The sequence below is a fragment of the Podarcis pityusensis genome (assembly GCF_964106645.2).
Source record: "Podarcis pityusensis genome assembly, chromosome: 1".
NCBI lineage: Eukaryota > Metazoa > Chordata > Lepidosauria > Squamata > Lacertidae > Podarcis > Podarcis pityusensis.
Window position 1 is genome coordinate 105,794,911 of NC_138028.1, and position 13,622 is coordinate 105,808,532.

The window sequence follows — 13,622 nt, forward strand, 5'->3', positions numbered from 1 at the left end:
CATAAGGTTAATCTTGCTTTTAAAGTCTTTTGTAAGCTACCCCGGGATCCTCTGAATGAAGGGGTGGTTTTAAAATGTCATGAATAAATGAATAGTATGAGCAGGAATCCATTTGCCCTGACATACATCACTGTCTCACTTTATTTTTTGTTGTAGCATGTATTCCTTAAAAATAAGAACCTGTGAGCTTTGGAACCCTTGAAAACAGACCAGCCCCATTAAAAACTTCCTCTTCTGAGTGTCTCTTTCTGAGTGGAAGCAAAACAGTTACAAAGACCTTGGTTTCTCCTCCCCCACCCCCACCCCCAAAAGAACCCAGTGAAGTTAATTTGATGGCTGTCACCTGACTGTAGCATGCAATAAATTCACTTTTGTCCACCTAAGCCTCGCCATCTGTTCAATGTCACTGGATATTTAATCTGAGCAATTCAGTTCATTTTTTGCCTTGGATGAGACACACATTTGTGAAGGGCCAACTTTGCTACCTGAAATTAATCTTCATCACAGTGTTTAAAGTTCACATGCTTCTGGTTCACCTTCATTGCTTAGACATACCTAGTTACTATAGTTTGTTCTACCAGGTGGTATTTGAAAGTGGGACTCTAAACACAGTTGTTTTGCTCTGGAGGAATAACCATATTGTTAGCGGAGTCAAAATAGGCAAGTCTGTTGAAATGAGGAGGTGCTAATTCCCAATTCCCCCCCTTTTTTTCTTTTATTTCTGCCTGGTCAGCCTGTTCTCTGATTCATTGCCTTACTATCTCTCTTGGTTAGGAACTCACAACGACCACCTATAGACCCCTCTGGGCTCTTGCAGGAAGCTCTACATTTACTCGAGAGTTATCCTGCTCATTTGAGAGTTTGAGCCCCAGACCTTTTCTCTCTTTAAATAAAGGAAAGCTATCATGGAGCATTTTTTCCTTTTTCAAAAAAAAGGTTAGGAAAATATGTCAAAGATGCGCTGCTATAAACCAGTAGGACTGGATTCATTCATTCATTCATTCATTCATTCATTCATTTATAATCTTACCAGCATGAAAACTTCCTTCACGCATGAACTCAAGTGCATGCCCATCTGTCAGTCATCTTCAACCTCTGCAGCATCTAGAATTCAAAAACGATCCCTCTGAGTTTCGTCTCTTTTCTAAGACCACATGCAGTTCGCATAGTATCAAGTAGGCTCATCACTGTGGTTTGAGGTACAACAATGTGGTTGTCCCTCTGCTATCGTGAGGTGAAATGTGTTGGTTTCAAGACCGTTCTTTTGCCATTGTTTCTTTTTATTATATTCTCAACTGGGATCCAGGAGAAACTATGATACAATATTGGGAAAGCCAAGAGGAATCCAAATCCTGCCACTTTGTACAACTGCGACGCTGTTGATGCAGCAGCTTCATTCCATTTTGGTGTAATTACCCAGTGTAGGATCAGGCCCAGACTGAGTTTAAAAGAGTAATGAAGGCAAAAGAAGAAGGCTTCTGTAGTAATGTGAAGAGGATTGTTATGGATCAGCCTAATTTATAAAAGAATTTCACCCAACATGGGGCAATGGCTCAGCCATCATGGGACGATGATCAGGAAAGATGGAATCTGACAACGTCTGGAGGGTATCAGGACCTCCACCCCTACTGTACAGCAGGGAACATACACATATGTATGTACACACACACACACACACACACACACACACTTATCTTTTAAAGTATCAAGAAATGTTTTGAAATGTAAACATTTGAACTATCCAAATGTAAACATTTGAACTATACATGGAACTATCCATACTTTGGGGGTCTATGACAGTTTCCCCCAACCTGCGTACATGCTCTGTATAATGTTTTGACCAGCCCTGATGGCACTGAAGTTTGGGAAGATTCTGGGCAGCTTCCAGCACATATAAAAACATTTAAAAATGTCAAACATTTAAAACTTCCCAATACAGGGCTTCCTTCAGGTGTCTTCTAAAAGTTCTGTAGTTTTTTTATCTCTTTGACATCTGGTGGGAGGGTGTCCCACAAGGCAGTTTCTACTACAGAGAAGGCCCTTTGCCTGGTTCCCCATAACTTCACTTCTTGCAGTGAGGAAGCCACCAGAAGACCCTCGGAGGTGGACCTCAGTGTCTGGACTGCACAATGGGGGTGGAGACGCTCCTTCAGGTATACAAGGCCAAGGCCGTTCAGGGCTTTAAATGTCAGCACCAACACTTTGAATTGTGCTTGGAAACATACTGGGAGTTGGACTAGAATTCCCATCAGTCCCAATCAGCATGGCCAATGGTAGGGGCTGATGGGAGTTGTATTCCAGCAACATCTGTGGAGTCACTGGGCTGGGGATGAATAAGCAACTCTGGTCCTCTTAGAACCACTTTACCTGAATGGCTTGTGTTGTCCATTCTGTTCTCATCACAGTGGAGAAATGTCTTCCAGCCAGCTGGAAGAACATAGCTCCCTGTTCTAATAATGTTAGTCAACAAAACTCAAGCCCTTTTTTTTTCCTGGAGGAGCTCTAGAACTAGAAATGTCAGGTATGGTTTTTATTCAAGGCATGAGGAAATATGCAGTTCTCTGCAAGCAGACTGTAACCCCTCCCACCACATTATAATGACTTGAGCCTTGAGTTAGCTGCAGCTTCTGACACCGCAGGACAAGGCCTGTCAGGCTGGGTCAGCATTTGGCAGAGAACTCTGAAGACAAACATTTAATATTGTCAAAAGGGATAAAGGCTTCCCCTCCCCTTTCCTTTTACACATCAACATGTGCGTGTTATTTTGGAACCATTTGGAGCTTCCCCACGCACCCCACAATCTGCGTACACTCTATGATCTGTGACAAAACCAATTTTGATAGTTTCTTCCAGCCCACACAAACATCATCTGCTCATGGTATTAAAATAAAATCCTTAATGTGCTCTCTCTCTGTTTCATTTTGTAGGTCAGTCTGGATGTAGCCTAGAAGGCGAAGAAGAAGAAGAAGAAGAAGAAGAAGAAGAAGAAGAAGAAGAAGAAGAAGAAGATGCCAAGAGACAAAATGGGAGAAGGCAAGAGGCGAGCAGAGCATGGAATGGGGGAAGCCTGTCGTCCTTGAAATTGGGATGAGCCTTCCTTTGAAAATATAGGAAGTGTCAAGATTTAGCCAGGTTTACACATGTCCTATATTGAAATCCTAGAATGAGCTGTAGAACAAGGTAACAGATTCCACAGCCGGCTCACCTTCCTCCACTCAAACAGCCTGCTGTGACCTCTTCAGGGAAGGGAATTCCCCCACCACCAAACCAAGGGCTGCATTATCATATAGGCAGCCTTCTAAGGGCCACAGGCCAATGGTGGGCAGAGCCAGAGGTAAAACAGGGAACCAGGCAGAGGGCCTTCTCGGAAGTGGCACCCTCCCTGTGGAACACCCTCCCATCAAATGGCAAGGAGATAAACAACTCTACAACTTTTAGAAGACATCTGAAGGCAGCCCTGTGTCGTGACCTGGCAGGACAATGGGGAGAAGGAAGAGGATCCCGGCGAGGGGTGTAGCCAGGACTGGGAAGCACTGGGGCAAGCAGGGGATGGAGAGATTGGTGTAGGGGTGATGGAGGAAGGCGGGGGGATGGGAGTCAGTGCACAGGACCCATCACCAGAACCAGAGAGGCCCCTGTCTCCACAAACACGTTGAACTCTGAAGCATAGGTAGCTGCGGGCAGGAGGCTGAGGCCGGCAAGGCCCCACAGCCCAGCTCCCTAGCTGGCCAGGTGGAGCTCGCCAGCTCTGGGAGGAGGTGTGTGATTCCTCAGCTGCAGTAGGCTTGGAACAGGTGAGGGTCACCTGCCTCATCAAGCCCAGGTGCTGCAATCAGCAGGCAAAGTACAAAAGGGAAGCAGAACTGAGGTGCTAGGTCTCCTCAGTTGCCCATGTTGATAGACTTCAGCTTGGGTGTTCCAGGATCTCTGCGGGACTTGGGTCTTTCAACACATGGATTGACCCTAGACTTGACATGCTCACTTGCTGCCAGGTAGGCCAGGGGTTCAGAACACCCTGTATCGGGAGGTTTTTAATGTTTGATGTTGTATTGTGGTTTTTATATGTGTTGGGAGCTGTCCAGAGTGTATGGGGCAATCCAGCCAGATGGTTGGGGTATTAATAATATAATTATAATTATTTTATTTATTATAATTAGTGGGTAAAGCAAGAAATGCAAGTTTTACCATTGCACAGTAGGGTAGTTTCTGCACATGCTCCCACAGTCCCACAGTGTGGTGTAGTGGTTAAGAGCGGTAGTCTCGTAATCTGGGGAACCGGGTTCGCATCTCTGCTCCTCCACATGCAGCTGCTGGGTGACCTTGGGCTAGTCACACTTCTTTGAAGTCTCTCAGCCTCACTAACCTCACAGAGTGTTTGTTGTGGGGGAGGAAGGGAAAGGAGAATGTTAGCCGCTTTGAGGCTCCTGAAGGGAAGTGAAAGGCGGGATATCAAATCCAAACTCCTCCTCCTCCTCCTCCTCCTCCTCCTCCTCCTCCTCCTCCTCCTTCTTCTTCTTCTTCTTCTTCTTCTTCTTCTTCTTCTTCTTCTTCTTCCCTCCTTCCAGACAAGCAAGAGAAAAGAGTTCAAGGATACATTTGAGCCAGGGAACAATGTGCCAGAAGGGTATGGCATAGAACTGGTGAGGGGTGTGGCTTGGGGAAAGGGGCAGAGCAGAGGGTGGGGGCTGGAAAGAGCCTTAGGTTCTCCATCCCTGCCTTAGGGTATGTCCCCAAATTCCCACCTTTAAGAAAAGAAATGGGTTACAAATTGTAACTGCTGGATCCACCTTCAACCCAACTCCTCTGGAAGAGTTTCTCCAGGAATCTGTGCATAGGAAGCAATGAGAAAATACAAGACTGATTCCTATTTGTCGAGACAGCCCTAAAAAGGAAAAGACAACACCCATAAAACCAAGTTTGGGATGTGGGTGTATACATGCATCTGAATTTCCCTTCTCTCATATTTTCACAGGAGGTTGGTGTTATTTAGTTTGAATAAACTGAAATGATGAATTTCCTCTGGGGAACACGCCAGCCTTAAGACGATTTTGGCCTCATTTTTCTTTTCCTTTTTTTATCATGTGTATTGTAATAGGAAAACATTTGCTTCTGCCCTGGAGAGCTGCAATTTATCTTCAGACAGGGAAATGACAAGAGATTTTGAGGATGGGGGGGGGGGGGAGAAGGAGATGGTTAAAAAAAATATAGATGTGAGTTATCAGGAGCTGCCTTATACTGAGTCAGACCATCTGTCTGGGGTGGCAGGCAAACATCTCTCCCATCCCAGCCTGCTTTCAAATGGAAACTTAGGCGGGGGTCTATGAGGATCCTGCAGCTGAACAAACTCTATGGCTCCTTCTCCATCCCCAAGGATGGATGGCCTTTATCAAGTAGCTCTAGAGGGGACCTTCACAGCACAAATGGAGATCAATGGAAATGAGCACAGCCGACATCTAACCAGTCATAGATCAGAGAGCCCATGCAAACCAACACGTCATCTTTTGTCCTGTCCTTACCAGAGAAAGGACAGGCGCCCTGAATATTTTCATTTTCTTTCTTATTGCATTTGTATCCCACCTTTCACCCAAGCAGGTCAAGGCTGGTTTAAATGGTTCTCCACATATATACCTTCAAAACAACCCTGTGAGGTAGCCTAGGCCGAGACCAAAGATTGCCTAGTGGGAACTTGAACCCTGGCCTCCAGGGTCCTAGTCCAACACTCTAAACACTACAACACACTGGCTGTCCATCTTTCTCCTGTCTCATCTTCTTGAAGGCTTCTTTCTTCTCCCTGCCCTTTAACCGCAACAGTAGCAGACTTCATCATGCTACTTGCTTCCCTAATGTCTCTTTTCCCATTCTGTTTCTTTAAAAGTAACCCATGTAGCAAGACCTCCCAAAAAGTGCACCTCAAAGCAATGGGGAGCAGCTCTTGTGGAATAATCTGCCATGTGGCAGGAGAGGAAGATCCATAATTGATGTATAATCTCCCAAGTCCATGAAATAATTAACTAATAATAATAATAATAATAATAATAATAATAAATTATTTATACCCTGCCCTTCCTGGTTCAGAAAACCAGGCTCAGGGTGGCTAACAACAAATTTAAAACACTTAATTGATGCAACACAAAACAGCATAAAATACAGTATAAAACATGAATAACAATAAATTCAAAATTCAAAATTTAGGGGGCAATTTAGGGGGGAAATCCATCCAATAAACATTAGATGATCACCAGGGCTAGCTGGCTAAATTAGTCCTATTTGGGCCAGCGAAGAGACCAGGGGAGAATTAGCTGTGGGATCCCAGAGTGGGTAATCTTCATAAAAAGGGGAGGGGGAAGGAAGGAAGGGGAATAAAAGATCAGGCTAAGTTCAAATTGAAAGCCAGGCAGAATAGCTCTGTCTTACAGGCCCTGTGGAAGGAAGTTAAATCCTGCAGGGCCCTGGTCTCATGGGACAGAGCATTCCACCAGGTCGGAGCCATCACTGAGAAGGCCCTGGCCCTGGTGGAGGATAATCTGACTTCCTTAGGGCCCGGGACCTCTAAACTATGGATACTCATGTACCTTAAGGTCCTCTGCGGGGCATACCAGGAGAGGCGGTCCCATAAATACGAGGGCCCTAAGCCACATAGGGCTTTAAAGGTCAAAACCAGCACCTTAAACCTGACCTGGTACTCCCGGGAGCCAGTGCAACTGGTAAAGCACTGGGTGAATATGCTCCCATGGCAGGGACCCCATGAATAAATAGGGAAAGGCTCAGATGCCTCCGTGATAGAGCATCTGTTTTGCGTGCAGAAGGTCCCAGGTTCAGGCCCTGGGATTTCTAGGAAAGGCTGGGGCAGACCCCCTCCTGGATAAAGGCCTGAAGAGCTGCTGCCAGTCAGTGCTGCCAGTTATGGACTAGATAAGCCAATGATCTGGCTCAGTAAACAGTAGCTCGCTTTGTTCCTGTGAATGGGGGGAGGGGTACGTTGACCACCTCTCTAGGATGCATTTTGTGATGTGAACTGCTGAAAGGATTTGACTTGAATGTGGCAAACCATATTTAAGTGTGGGGGGAAATTCTCTTGAAGGAAATGCATTGTGTCAGGTCCTGTCTAAAAAAATACTACTTTCAGCTTGTTGTTGAAATGCATTTCTTGGTGTCATTTTTTGGCAGGTTTGTCACAAGAGGGCAACTGATTTTCATCAAAGGCCAACCAGTGACAATGTTGTTGGCTCAGCTCTGCCTTTCGAGGCGTCAAAGAGGTTCTTTCTGTTCTATTTGTGATCAATTGAGGCAGCGTTCTACATAATATCTTTAAAATATTTCTCTCTCTCCCTTCCGCTTCTTTCAATGCCTCCTCCGTCACTCTTGTAACACTGTCAAATGCATGATTTAACTAACAGAGTCGTGGATGTGAGGAGAATTTAAATATCTACCAGGAAGAAAGTTAAAACAGCATTTTAAGGTACAGCTTTAATATCGCATGAACTCTTCTGCAGATCAGAATTTTATGTTGCTACATCCCAAACCTGTATATTTATTCAGAGAAATGACACTCATTGCCATCTTGGTAAAAGGATTGTCGTTTAGAAGACACATGCCTTGGATGTTTTAGGTGTGTAGATTAATAAAATAATCCCTAACCCCACAGGCTCTTTCTTCCGGATATTCAAAGTATTCTCACATGAACAGGTAGATGCGTTAGTCTTTTGCAGCAAAACCAACAAAAGGCCTCTGGTGTCTTAAAGATTCATGTAAACGATGGCATTGGCTGTTGCGGCCACAACCACTGTTTAATAGAGCTCACATTTAATTGGTGAATGTGATTGTTAACAGAAAGTTTTTTCAGGCCAATCCTCATATCTTGAGAGTATCCTTGCGATTGAATGTAGGAATGGTTGTCTCTGAGTGCGTTATGAATTTTGACGGCAGGGAGTCTTCTAAAGATCCCTCACTGTGAGGTAAAGCATCTCTTCCTAATGAGTTAATGGGTAATATCAATATGCACTTAGCTTTGTAGAATTGCAAGGGAAAGAAGTGTGTGGATCATGCGATGTGTTGCTTTTTATAAATCATGTGCGCCACAGATACAGCTTTCCATTGTTCCGAAGGGCACACGTATCCCTAAAAAGTGTCCTATTCAGTGAGGTCACATCATGCGTGGCTTGCTTGTTGTTTAAGTAAACACCTAAGTTTTTTTTTTCTAATAGGATGTTGGTTTTGTTTACGTGAGACACATACGCACATTCCCAGATCTTCTCTAAAAGGTAAAGGTAAAGGGACCCCTGACCATTAGGTCCAGTCGTGGCCGACTTTGGGGGTGTGGCGCTCATCTTGCTTTATAGGCTGAGGGAGCCGGCATACAGCTTCCGGGTCATGTGGCCAGCATGACTAAGCCACTTCTGGCGAACAAGAGCAGCGCACGGAAACGCCGTTTACCTTCCCACCGGAGTGGTACCTATTTATCTACTTGTACTTTGGAACTGCTAGGTGGGCAGGAGCTGGGACCAAGCAACGGGAGCTCACTCCATCACAGGGATTCGAACCGCCAACCTTCTGATCAGCAGGCCCTAGGCTCTGTGGTTTAACCCACAGATGACCACAAATCCTTGCAACATCCTGTGCAACAGGTATGGGATGGCGGTGTGGGTTTGGGCGGGATGTCCTTCATTGTTTCCCAAACTAAGGGTCTCTGCAGACTGTTGTTTTATTGTGGGTGCATCCTGCAACATATTCTTGAAAGAATAACGGGACCAGTGGCAGATTTGGGGCCCTCAAATTTCAGTGTCACCCTGTACAATGCTAAAATTCGGCACACGCCTCCCCCTGCCTCTCACTCCATTCTAAGCACCCTCTGCAGGCCACGCTTCCCTAAAACCACCTCTGATGGTGCTCTAGTGGTGTGCTTATTCTGCTTTCTTAGCTGTCCTGCCACGCTTCCTCCATGCTTTATTGCTGCCCAGAGAGTCTGTAGCACAGTAAAAGAGGGACGGAAAAACCACAGAACATCTGCAGTTATTGGATTCAGCAGAAAGTTTCAGGATATGTACTGACTGGAACTAAAGCAACATGACCACTGCAACAACCTTTGAAGGCACAAATAGTATTGAAAGCAAGATCATGTACCTTGAGAACAATGCAAAGGACATCTCAAGGGCTCTCTGATTTTCATTAGCAAACGAGTCTGGAGAAGGGAAAAGAAAACCTTCACCAAAAATTCCCATCTTTCTCTCCCAAACATTCAAGGTTCTCTCTTCAAAATCCAAATCTCAGAAAGTCCCCAATTAGGTCCTGTTCAAACATGAATCTGAATTGCCAATGTGTGCGTCACCCACATAATCAAACAGTGAAGCTGCACATACATTATTATTCCTTTATAGATTTCTATCCCCCGCCCCCTTTTTTTGTAAAGTTTCAAGGCTGCATAATAATAAAACCCCATAACAATCGCATTACATCAAAGGTTAAAAGGGCAGCATCTGCAAGTTAAATGAGTCATTTGGTACTATTTTGTCATACCTATGAATTAGCTTAATGCAGTATTCTATATAATATTTCATTGAATGGATTTGCAATCCATTATTCCAAGTTGTTCAGAATGACTAGTGCAGCACCTCTGCTTTCAGTGTGACAGAAATCTATTATGTATTTGGTACAGTGGGACTGTATGTGAACTGGGTTTTTTAACATGAAAATGAAGTTCACGTTAATTTGAGAAAGCTGTTACAATGCACTTCAAGTACACTAAAACGTTTTACTTGGAAGTGTGAATGTTATCAATGTACTTTCCAGGCAACGGAGACAATTGCCTAAAAGGAACTGAAAACAAGACACATTTTAACACCCAAGTGCTATATCCTGCATCAAAAGGTGTTGTATAAAAATGCTTAATGTTGAGCCCAATCCATTTGCTAAATGATAAACTGGATTTTGGTTCAGAATGACCTGGGAATGCAGGAAGCTGCCTCATGTCCTTCAGACTATTTGCGCAACGATGTCAGCAAGAGTGTCTTTTCCATTCATCTCCAAGGGTGGTTTTAACTGGAGATTCTGGCGACTGTACCTGGAAACTTCCTGAGCTATGGTCCCGCTGCATAAAGTAGTCTATTGTAGCAATGACCCATGTGGTGCCCATGGAACCTGTGTGATTCCTAATGTGCTTAGGCTCCACATGACGCACTACTCCCTCAAGGGGGCAAGATTGCCATAACTGATGCACCAGTCATGTGCAATACTGAATTCTTCACCATAATCCATCCCAGAGGTCCGTTTGTAAACTAAAACAGGTTGTAACCCAAGGCGCACTTTCACCATTGGGGCCTCCAAAAATTTTTTGTTTGTAATCCAAAAAAAATGGGTTGTAATCCAAAAAAAGGTTGCAAACCGGGACACGCAATTCTGGGTTTGACGTGTTTGTAATCCAAAATGTATGCAAACCAAGACATATGCAAACCAAGGTACTGCTGTAATTGAATTTGGCAACTGTCATTATAGGTGGGAAATGGTTTCCTAACCTTTACAAAAGGGTATGATGGCTTTTTTCGTGATTGACAAGTACTTAGTGTGGGTTATGGTTGGGGTTTTTTTCCGCTTTACACCAACATTCTAGCACAAATGAACCTGTGGAATTTTCATGGATTACAGGGCCAGCTGATAACAAAGGTCAAAAAATTATTATTTTTAAATATATTTATAGGGCTGAGAGAAAGGAAAAACTTGACATTTGATGAGAGGGTATTCCAAAGGGTGGAAACTTTGTTAGGCTGTGCAAAGGAGCCATAGAGGTCCAAGTTGCCTCATAATACTATTTCTTATTCTTTCTTGTCTTGAAGTACTTATTTTGTTTGAACAAGTTTTCGGTAAGGGTTTATAGCATGCTAGGCCGTGCAACATGTGCGTGGGTGAATGATTTTGAAAAGGAAATTCATTTCAGCATGATAACCAGAGATCAGAATCTAAACATATGCATGATGCATTTTTTAAAGCACAATTTTAAAGCGATATAAACTAAAGTCACTTCTGGGGCCCCTCCTGAAGCTTAAGGAACACCCTCCTGTCAGATGTCAAAGAAATAAACTATTATCTGCCTTGTAGAAGACCTCTGAAGGCAACCCTGTATAGAGAAGTTTTTAATATTTGAGGCTTTACTGTGTTTAATGATTTAATTTGTTGGAAGCCGCCCAGAGTGCCTGGGGCAACCCAGTCAGGTGGGAAACAAACAAATGCAGGCATGCTTCAATAGTTTAACAGTAGATCTGCCCCTGCTCTGGGCCTTGAATGGTTGGGGTGGTGGAAAAACGTGTGTTAAATGTAGTCACTAATTCAGTTCCTGATGTAATTTCTGTTTTTGCATCTAGGCTAAGGTTGAGACCTTTTCCACCCTGAAGGCCACATTCTGGGCAACGTCTAGGGACCTTGAGCCTGTGGTGGACCAGGCCAGAGGCAAAAGTGTTTTAAGCAAGAGATGTGGGTGTTACATTTGTAGAATAGGCTAGTTTCTTCACACTCACACCTCCCTCCCTCCCTGGCCTCCAGGCAAGCAGGAAGCCTGGTCAGAGTTCAAGGACTCATTCCTGCCAGGTGAAAACACTCAAGGAGGGTGCAGAGCAGGTCTGGTGAGGGGGTGTGACCTGGGCAGAATCCCAGGGGCCATATAGAGGGACCTTGAGGGCTACACCTGGCACCCAGGCTTGAAGTTTCCCATCTCTGATTTATGCTTCCAATTATCAGAATTTCATAAGTATATCAATATGATACCTATGCAGGGTGGGAGAATCAAAATTAGTGTACAGCTATTCATCGTCTCTTCTTCCCTTCCTGCCTCCAATCAGAACGAAGAGATAGTTACAGGAAAGCAATGAAAGAACGATCAGCAGGCGCAATGACTGATTACTAAGGTGTCCTGTTAATCGGCAGTGTAGAATATAATGAGGTTGTTATTAAAGCCTGCTGCTATCTTCGGGCCAGCATTATCCCAATTGGATTATGCAGTCATGTACTTACAGAGCAGCGACGGTTGCTTTGTGATTTTTAACTGCTTGAAGGATAAGTAAAGTGGAAATCATAAATCACTTGCTGGGAACTTTGAGCTGGGCTCTGCTCCCTTTGGAGTCGATGAAAGTTTTTTGTGGTGTTTTTTGTTTTTGCCTTCCGTATCAATGAGAAAAGAACAGAGCCGTTAGGATGCCAGCACAAGAGATTTATTCTAGTAATAAGTTCAGGAGACAGTTTTCCAAGCAGCAGGAGTGTAAGAGATTCATCTTCTCTAAATCAGTAATTATATGTGCACACACACACACAACCCCCCAGATTCATAAAAAGGACTAGGGAAAATGTTATTGGGAAGAGAAAGTGAAACAAATTATTTTGGGCAGGGGAAGGATCATGGCAATGGCGACTGATAAGATTTAAATTGTCCCATCCTATGCCTTCAGGGCTATTTGGACAAAATCCCTCCTAGGAACTCATTTGAAAGTACACATGACTTAGATGCTCCTACAAGGGCAGCTGTTTACACCATCCAAAATGCAGCAACAACAGTAGGTAGGAAGTAGTAGGAAAATGGATCATCTTATCTAGCCATTAACATGTCCAATATTACAACTGAGAAGTAGCAACTTCAAAAAAGTACATAGCTTGTGCAGAAAGGAAGAGCAAGAGAAACATAGGGTGCTGTCTTAGACCACGGTACCCATCCAGCTTGTATTGTTGGTATTAACCAGCCAACATTTCAGACAAGAATTCCGGTCCTACCTGAAGATGCTGAAAATTGAACGTAGGAGCTTTTGATTGCAAAGTGTGTGTGTGTGTGTGTGTGTGTGTGTGTGTGTGTTGTGACTGAGCTACAGCTCTTTGTCACAAAAGTCGTCTTAATTGAAGCTGTGATGGTTTAGTGTTACATAGCCAAACTTGAGTGGCAAGCTACTTCACTGGAAACATTGAGCAATATCACCGAAGGATGTGGCACTAATTTTTTTTTTAATAGATTGCCTCAGACACTTTAGGCCCAAAACAAAGCATAATAGCCAGAGCATTTAGCAGGGTAGGAAATTATAAATGAAGTGTGTCTCAAATGGAGGGAGGGGAATCTTCTTTCCCCAGGAAGCATATTCTCAGTAATAGTGGAACCAAGTGATTTGTCCATTTGAAGAACTCATCACATGCAAAGGCTCAAAGCCTGTATTATTGCCTGCCCCAGAGAGGAAAGAAAATATTATTTTGTTCATTTGCATATGGAAAAATTTCCTAACGCTGGAACAGGTCTGTCAATAATCTAACCAGGTGGTTGCTTAATCAAGCTCAGCACTGGAAAGGAAAACATGCTAACGGTAATTATGCTTCTAACTAGAGGTGCCAAATGCTATTTCACATGTGAACTCACACCTTCTCCTTTTCTGCAATCTGCCAGGCTGCCTGAAGGTGGATTTCAACTTACTTGCATTATGAAGCTGATGTTTACAAAGCTAATTTCTCTAGCTTTTCATTAGCTTTAATATTAAAAAAAAAAAAGGATACCAGCAATTGCCCCTAAGAAGCAGAAGTTTTAGTGCACATGTGGAGTGGCCGTATGTTTTTCCAAGTCAATGTATATATAGGTTCCTTTGCAGCCACAGATCAGCTTGCTCTTT